Source organism: Equus przewalskii, chromosome 7 (assembly GCF_037783145.1).
Source record: "Equus przewalskii isolate Varuska chromosome 7, EquPr2, whole genome shotgun sequence".
Taxonomy (NCBI): Eukaryota; Metazoa; Chordata; class Mammalia; order Perissodactyla; family Equidae; genus Equus; species Equus przewalskii.
In genome coordinates this window covers 17,980,717-17,989,880 of record NC_091837.1, presented here as the reverse complement: position 1 = coordinate 17,989,880, position 9,164 = coordinate 17,980,717, and positions in this window count along the sequence as shown.

Here is a 9,164-nt window from a genome sequence, read left to right as displayed (position 1 = left end):
GTAAAAGAAAGTGAGGAGGTCTTGTTACAGGAATCAGATAGCCAGACAATGAGAGAATCCGTGAGCTGTGTTTGCCCTTGATAGGAGCTGCTCTTTGTATAGGAGGCTGTGACTAGACGATGATCTTGATAGCATCTGTCAACCCACCGCTCCACCCATGCATCCGTACATCAACTCATCCACTCATCCATTCACCCACCCATGCATCTACCCATCCGTCAATCCATCAATCTATTGATCCATCTATCCATACATCCACACATCCATTGGTCTATCCACCCACCTATCCATGCATCTCTCCATCCATTCATCCATGCATCCATCCACACATGTATGTATCCATCCACCCATCCATGCATCTATCCACCCACCTATCCGTGCATCTCTCCATCCATTCATCCATGCATCCATGCATCCATCCACATATGCATGTATCCATCCACCCATCCATCGTCTATCCACCCACCTATCCATGCATCTCTCCATCCATTCATCCATCCACCCATCTACGCATGCATGCATGCATGCATGCATCCATTTATCCATCCATGCATCCAAGCATCCATTCATCCAATCATTCACTCAGCATAATTTTATGGAGTACTCATCCTTGGCCCTATGAGAGATTCCCAATTCAATGGACACTTATAGACAGCCTACTTCTATGCCTGCTGTGCTAGATGCTCATTTGCAAAGGGGAATAAGCCAGAGTCCCTCAAGGAGTTTACAGTCTGGTTGGGAGTGGAGGATAGAAAAGTAAACGTTCAGTAGAGTAAGGGGAGTCGTCGAGAAACACAGAGAAGACCAAACCATCCATGGTTGAAAGCAGCCCGCTGCAGTGGAAGTGGGGCTGCCCAGAGCCTTTCAGGCTCCTCGCCCAAGCACCGCCATAAGTGACTGTGTATTTGGTGAGGAGTCAGTGAACGGGGAGGAGAGCTAACTCACCACGGTGGATAACTGTGTTTCATTTGACCAGCACGACTTGGGGGAACCAGTGCTCTCCCCTTCTCAGCCATCATGGTCCAGGTGGGGCTGACTCCACTCGCCTGCGCCAGGTCTGGCCAAGCAGAGAATCAAACACTTTTGGCTATAAGAATGAGTTCTGGGATGTGGCCATCAAGCCCTCCTTGGGATGTTGGTGGGACCCTGGGCAGACTCTCCTTCGCATGCTGATGGGCCTGGAGCGGCTAGGACCTAAGCTTCCCACCTCGAAGCTAGTGTGTCTGAGAACGATGCCAACACAAGGGAAGCAGGACCGAGACGGGGAGAGAGGGATGACAGCACTGCTGGAGCTTCAGAACCCAGCTGTGCCTCCCCTGATCCATGAGCCAGGAAATCCCTGGTTTATCTTCCACCGTCTGTGGTGGTTTCTATCACATACAACCTGGAGTCCCCAAGAACACACTTGAGAACACTCAGAAGTAAGACCCACATCCGTAGGAGTAGGAATTGCTTTGCCAGGTAGCTCCTCTTGCATGTTGGGAGAGAAAGTGGTAGAACGGTGGGTGGGGGATGGGTAGATGAGTTCATGGCTGCTGTCTTGATCACCAGTCGGTCGCAGCCTCATATACGAAGAGGGGCTCCTATCAAGGAGAGATGGGGCTCACCGACTCTCTCCTCCAGGAGAGAGGTGACCTAGATTTTAGTTTCAGCCCTGCCTCTAATCTGCTGTGTGCTCTTGGGCTAGTGACTGTCTCCCTCTGGGCCTCAGACCCCTCAAATGCAAAGTGAAGGAACTATATGAGATCCGCATTTCCTGAAACATAACCAGTAGAACAGTAGTCTTCTGAAATGAAATGGAAAAAGTATTTGTAGGTGCGTGTGCTTAGGAGTTGTTAGGAATTGAATTGTGTCCCCCCCCCCGCCCCCCCGCCCGAAAAAAGATATGTTGAAGTCTTAACTCCCAGTACCTCAGAATGTTTCCTTATTTGGAAATAGAGTAATTGAAATGAGCTAAGTTGAGATGAGGTCATACTCGAGGAGGGTGGGCCCCTCATCCCACATGACTGGTGTTCTTATAAGAAGAGGCCACGTGAAGACAGACGCGCAGCCAGAAGACCTTACGGTGATGAAGCAGAGATCAGAGAGGTGCAGCTAAAAGCCACGGACTTCCAGAAGCCAGGAGGAAGCAAGGATGCGCTCTTCCCTAGAGACTTCGGAGCGCGTATAGTCCTGCTGATGCTTAGAGTTCAAGCTCCTGGCCTCTAGAACCGTGAGACGATCGGCGTCTGCTGTTTCAAGCCCCCAGCACATGGTACTTTGTCACGGTAGCCCTAGGAAGCTAATGAAGGAGTCGAGGACATTTGCTAATTCTGAATGCCACATCCCTCAGAGATCCACCGTGCACACTCTTGCATTAGTCTCTAAAAACTCGTCCAGTAAAGACCCATTTAAATGCGTCTAATCCAGCATTTCCACAACCTCTTTGATGGCTCCTACGATCTGATGATCTCTAAGATCGGTTCCAACCGTGACTTCGTGGGCTGCTCTCAACCTAACCATCTCAGAGGAAGAAGCCGCGGCTAGGAAGGGGCCAGGCGGGGCATGTGTACAGGTCTGGTCAAACTTTCGTACTTTTTATATTTTAATTTTTTAAAGAATACAGGCATACAGTTTAAAAATATTCCAACGGTAAAAAAGCTGTATCGTGAAAATGAATCTGACTTCCACACCTCTCCCCCAGGCCTGCACGAGGCACAGCTCGGCACTCTCTGATTTATTCTTCCAGAGACAATTCTATGCATGGAGAAGCACATCCAGAGAGATGCTCCTTGTTTGCACAAATGGTAGTCTACCGTATTCACTGTCCACGGTGCTTTTTCTTTAACCTGAACTTGTCTTAAAGATTTCTGTATCAGCAGATGCAGATCACGGTTCCTCCATCTTGGCTCTATTGACATCCTAGGCTGCAAAATTCTTTGCTGGGTGGGGACCTGTGCTGTGCATTGTAAGGCGTTTAGCAGCATCCCTGGCCTCTACCCACTAGAGGCCATGAGTATTGCCCCTCCCCCCTCAATCGTGACAACCAAAAATGTCTCCAGACATTGCCGAATGCCCTCTAGGGCGTAAAGTTGCCCTGAGTGTGGATTACTGATATAGATCGAGCTAACTCTTCCGCAGGGCTGTCCAGCGTCCCATTGCATAATTTACTTAACCAAGGCCTTATTGGTGGCCACTTAAGTTGTTTCCAGTCTTTGGTTAGTATAAACAATGTTATAATGAATATCCTTGTACATGTGTCTTTGGCACATATACATATTTATCTGTAGGATAAATCTGTAGGACATTGTCTTGTTCACTACTCAGTAAATATGGCTTAAGTAAACATACAAGTGGCAGGAAAAGAACAAGAACTGGGAGCTTCCAATTCCTATCTTTTCCACCAAGCGGGGGAAATTCTGCCTTTGGCTGGAGGAAATGAGGCCAATACAGAGACAGCAACAACACCAAGAGGTGGAGTTCTCCCTGAAGCCCCTTGATTCAGTAGTGCCTGAAGTCAGCCTTTCCTGGATTTGCCCATTCTGTGAGGCAATGTATTCTCTTTGTGGCTTCAGCCTGTTGCAGCTGTGGTTTTGTAACCTACAACGTAAAGAAAACTGGGTATCAACAGCATTTCTCCTCCAAGAAGCCTGTCCTGGCCAAACCCTCTTCAGGGCTCCCACAGACCCTGTGCTGTGTGCTCAGCCAAGTCCTTCCTCTGTGAGAGTCATTGTCCCCTCATCGGTCTCCTCACCCCTGTGTCCACAGCACTTGGCCCAGACTGGATGCTCAAAAGGGTCTGTTGAATGAATGAGTGTGAGTACCATACACCTCGTGGCCTCAACGCCTCTGCTAACTGGGGGCTCAACAAACCCATGCAAGGAGCCTTCTGGCAGCAAGAGGATCTTCTTAACTTGACTCCAGGAAGCTCTGCCAAAGGAGCAAAACAACATGCGTTCCAGGGCACGGGGCTGCGAGGGGAGGGCGGGGTTCCTGGTGGGGAGGGGCGGTCTTCCAGGAATCTCGCGCGTCCTGAGCCGCCCGCCAGACGTCACTGGGCAAAGGGCCCAACGGCCCCTGAGGTCTCTGACTTGCTTAAACTTTCCACTCACTTCCAGAACAGGTTTGGCTTCACTGGGAACCATCTTGCTTCAGCCAATTACGCCCCACCTGCCACAAACAAAGCAGGCCATTTACGTCGTTAACGTTTATAATGCACTCCCAGCGTCTTGGACAAGAGCCTTGGGGAAAGCACAAACCTTTACAGGACAAGACACTCCTGGAATGGCTTCCAGTCTGTCAAGTGGCCCAAATCCACACCAGTTCACGCAGGAGGAGCCCAAAAGGCCCAGGAGGGAGGAAAGCAATAAGCACGTGTGCACATCTACGTGCCAGGCATGTTCACACTCATCCTATAGTGTTCAGTGAGCACCGACTATGTGCCAGGCACGTTCACATTTATTTCACAGTGTTCCATGAACACCTACTATGTGGCGGGCACCGCTCTAGGCCCAGGGTGTTCAGCAGCGAACAAAGGCTTTCATTCTAGTAGGGGGACACAGGCAGAGACAGAAATGAGTCATTTCAAATAGAAATAAATGTGACTGAGGAAAGAGAACAATGAAGGTAGGATAAAGAGGGACTTGGAGAGCAGCTGCTTGAGGTTGGGAATCACTTACTGGGTCCCACAGCCAGCCGATGTCACTGTCCCCACTCGATGGAAGAGGAGGCTGCAGGTGGGAGAGGACCAGGACATGTCTCAGTCACACAGATGGACAGAGCAAACGATTTTAGGGCGCCTGAGATTTGTTTTAATCAGGTATGGGAAGACAATCGGACCAGAAGTGACCATCATGAAGGAAGAAGGTCGTTATCCTCACAGACGCCTAGAAACAGGCGGCCCGGCCCACCAGGCAGGGCCACATGAGGGACCACTGGGGTCGGGGGCGGGGGGCAGAGGGAGGAGGAGGAAATGTGGGCCAGAGTTTTGTCTGTGGTTCCACAAGAGGGACCGGGTGAGGCAGGGCAAGCAGGCCTAGAATGGGCTGGTTCGAGTAACGTCAGTGAGCTCTTGGCATAGGGACTGTCCCCAGTTGTGTGCCCTGGGGTGTCAGGGCAGGCAGAGAGTGGCCCAGAGAGTGAGAGCTTAGTAAGCTGGAGTATGAGCTCTGGGTGAGTTCGTTTGCCTGTGAGAAGTACACTTCCTGGTGAGTTGTTTACTGCATCTAGGAAATGTCTAACCCCAGGAGGGGCAGTCCCTACAGGAGAGCAAGACTCCAAGACATCAGAGCATCAGAATACAGTCCTGCACCACATGATGGGGATACGCGTTGAGAAATGTGTCCTTCAGCGAGGTCGTCATTGTGCGAACCTCACAGAGTGTACTTACACACCTAGATGGTACAGCCTACATACACCTAGGCTCTATGATACTAATCTTAGGGGACCACTGTCATGCATATGGTTCGTCGTTGACCGAAACGTCGTTACATGGTGCATGGTTATATAGAAAACAGAAGACATGGTTAATACACAGACTCAGCCTGGGGCTCAAGCCGCCCCCTTGGCTGCCCACATTCACCATAAAGACCAAGATCCTGGCTAAAAAGGACTCTACCCCTGCGGGGAGAAGGCAACAGGTTGGCTTCAGCTACAAATGGAAAGAGCAGCATTACTTTTGTGTCACTTCAGACACTTTCTTGGCATGGGGTCATTAATCCTCATAAGCCTGTGGACAGAAGGGTAAAATGAGGTATAGAGAGGCACTTAAATTGTGAAGTTGATGGGAAGGAAAATGAGTTTGTGTCGGAATCCCCTAGAATTGTTTTATTTTCTTATAAATTCTGCCCCATTTCAATTCAGAGCTTGTTGTCAAGGGCAGGGGGTAGGGAGGTGGTGTCCTTGATTAAAACAACAAAAATACTGTTTTGAAAAATGTAGCTGGCTGGTGCCCATGTTGTTTTAATTTGCTGGGACCAGATTGCCCAGCCCTCGTGGATTTGATCCCAGACAGGCTCGTTTGACTTATTCAGAGAAAAACTCTGTTTTTCCTCTGTTTGTGGCTACAAACCGTACCCCTAACCCTGGCCAAATATGTTGCAATCCTCGCTAATGGTCCCAACAGTTGTTGTCCAGGAATCCCAAGCTCACCTTCTAAATCTCGTCTCCAGATGCTACTCGCACGCCTTCCATGTGCCACTGGCCCCAGGAGGAGACCACAGAGGTGGTCTAGGCTTAGCCTCAGAACAAAACGAGACAAGATACAAGCATGTGGCGGGTACTCCATAATTGTTTGCTGAATGAATGAGTGAACAATTGGATGAATGGATGGATGGATGGATGGATGGATAGATGGATGGATGGATGGATGGATGGATGGATGGACAGATGGTTGGATGGATAGATGGGTGGATGGATGGATGGATAGATGGGTGGATGGATGGATGGATAGATGGGTGGATGGATGGATGGATAGATGGATGGATGGGTGGATGGATGGATGGATAGATGGGTGGATGGATGGATGGACAGATGGTTGGATGGATAGATGGATGGATGGATGGATGGATAGATGGGTGGATGGATGGATGGATAGATGGGTGGATGGATGGATGGATAGATGGGTGGATGGATGGATGGATAGATGGGTGGATGGATGGATGGACAGATGGTTGGATGGATAGATGGATGGATGGATGGATGGATAGATGGGTGGATGGATGGATGGATAGATGGATGGATGGATGGATGGATGGATGGATGGACAGATGGTTGGATGGATAGATGGATGGATGGATGGATGGATAGATGGGTGGGTGGATGGACGGATGGGTGGATGAATAGATAAATAGATAGGTCATTTTTTTTAGCCATTCATCCATTGAAAGCTTGAGCTTTGGGCTTGGTTTGAGTTCTACCAGGCTGGTAAAGAGTTTTCTCTGTCTTTCCAAAGAAATGTTCCCCTGCCCATGTTGACTAGAACAGCCCTCTTCTTTTTAAAAGGGTCACCTCTTTCCTCAAGAAACTAAAAATAGAACTACTATAGGACCCAGGAATCCCACTTCTGGATATATATCAAAAAAAAAAAAAAAGAAATCAGGATCTTGAAGAAATATCTGCACTCCCATGATCATTGCAGCATTATTCACAATAGCCAAGATATGGAAACATCCTAAGTGTCCGGCGACAGATAAATGGCTAAAGAAAATGCAGTACACACACACAATGGAACTTTATTCGGCCACAAGAAAGAAGGAAATCCTGCCGCTTGCGACAACATGAACCCAGAGGACATTGTGCTAAGTGAAATAAGCCAGACACAAAAACACAATACGGTATGATCTCACTTATACGTGGAATCTAGAAATGTCGATCTTGCAGAAGCAGAGAGTGGAATGGTGGTTGCCAGGAGCTGGGGGGTACGAGAAACGGGAAGATGTTGGTCAGAGGGTACAAACTTTGAGCAGAAGGCAAATAAGCTCTGGGAATCTCATGGACAGCTTGGTGACCATAGTTAACAATACTGTATTGTATACTTGAAATTTGCTAAGAGTGTAGATCTTGTGTTCTCACCAGACACACAAAAAAACTGTAACTATGAAAAATAAAAAGATCCACCTCACCTCTTCCATTTTATTCTTTTCTCTTACTTTGTGCCTCAAAACAAGCCCGGCAGCACAGAGCTCACGGGGAGATCACGAAGACAGCCTCTCCTTTAAAAATGGCCATGATCTCACTCCTCCTCCCATCCCAGTGGAAACTGGAGCACGGCTCAGGGAGATCTGCTGTCACAGGATCCTGCTTACGGGCACAAAAGCTGGGAAATTTCGGAGCCAATCTGGGCCAGGGGAGGCCAGGGCTCAGGAGCCGGCCTGAGGCGATTCTTCCAGGCTGCAGAGGAGAGGGCGGCCTGCCCGCCCGCCGGCCTGCCCAGCGGCAAACAGGAAATCCCAGAATTTATAGATGACCCCGTTACAAGGCAAATGTTTTGGAACAAATTGTTCTTCTTTTAAATCCTTGTTTTCCACTAGTTTTTCTTGCTGGGTCCCCCCTCCTTTCCACCTTCCCGCTGTCCTTGTTAAACCGGGGCCACAGCGCCACCTGCCGCCCGGCACTGGCAGTGGGACTCAGCCGGGACCCGGCCCTGGTCCTCTCACCACCTCCCTGGCCTTACAATGAGTGAGAGAGTGGCTTTCTGGCTCTTGTCCCGAGGGTTTGTGCTTAAGATCACGTACCAACCGCAAGAGAACTGCTCCTGTGGTTATCCTGTGACCTGAAGGCTCATGGCAAACCCTCTCCCTCCCACCCATCCCCTGGGCGAGCCACGGCTGTCTGGCGGAAAAAACAAGTCACTGGGTATCGCCGTCCAGGGCCGGGTCTCTGCTCCTGGCAAACGAGCTGTGCCAGCTTTGGCCAACGATGTCCGGCCAACGATGTCCAGCCAACGAGCCTCAGTTTCTTCTGGAGCCAGCTACAGCTGCTTCGCCCGGCGGTATGGAAAATGTTATTTGCACGTGCCTGGCCGTAGAAGATGCTCCTTTCTCTCCTCTTTGGAGTGCTGCTCATTGGGAAGGAGCAGCTTGGAGAGTCTCAGAGGCGAAGGCAGGACCTCAATAAACGGCATGTTTCTCTCCTTACGAGAGTGAGAGGTCCACGGGGGCCAGCCCGTGGCCAAGTGGTTAAACTTCCACATGCTCCACTTACGCGGTCCAGGTTCGCAGGATCGGATCCTGGGTGCAGACCTACTCCGCTCACCAGCCATGCTGCGAAGGCACCCTCCATACAAAAAATAGAAGAAGATTGGCACAGATGTTAGCTCAGGGCGAATCTTCCTCAGGTAAAGAAAGAGGAGGATTGCCAACGCGTGTTAGCTCAGGGCAAACCATCTTCATCAAAAAAAAAAAAAAAAAAAAGAGTGAGAGGTCCAGGAGGGCAGACCACACCAGTGCAGGCGACAGGCCTCTGCCAAGCCCCCATTTAGGAGCTGAGCAACCCTGGGCGGGTTGCTTGTCCCTCTTCAGGCTCAGCTTCCTCGCCTGTCTCTGGGGACAGTCAGCAACCAGACCACAAAGGGCTGCTGTGAGCCCTAAACTGAGGGCACACACAGAACTCAGCAGGGCGTCTCGCAGGTAGAGCAGACCTCTCCAATCCCAGCTACAATCATTATGAGACAAACACGGTGCCTG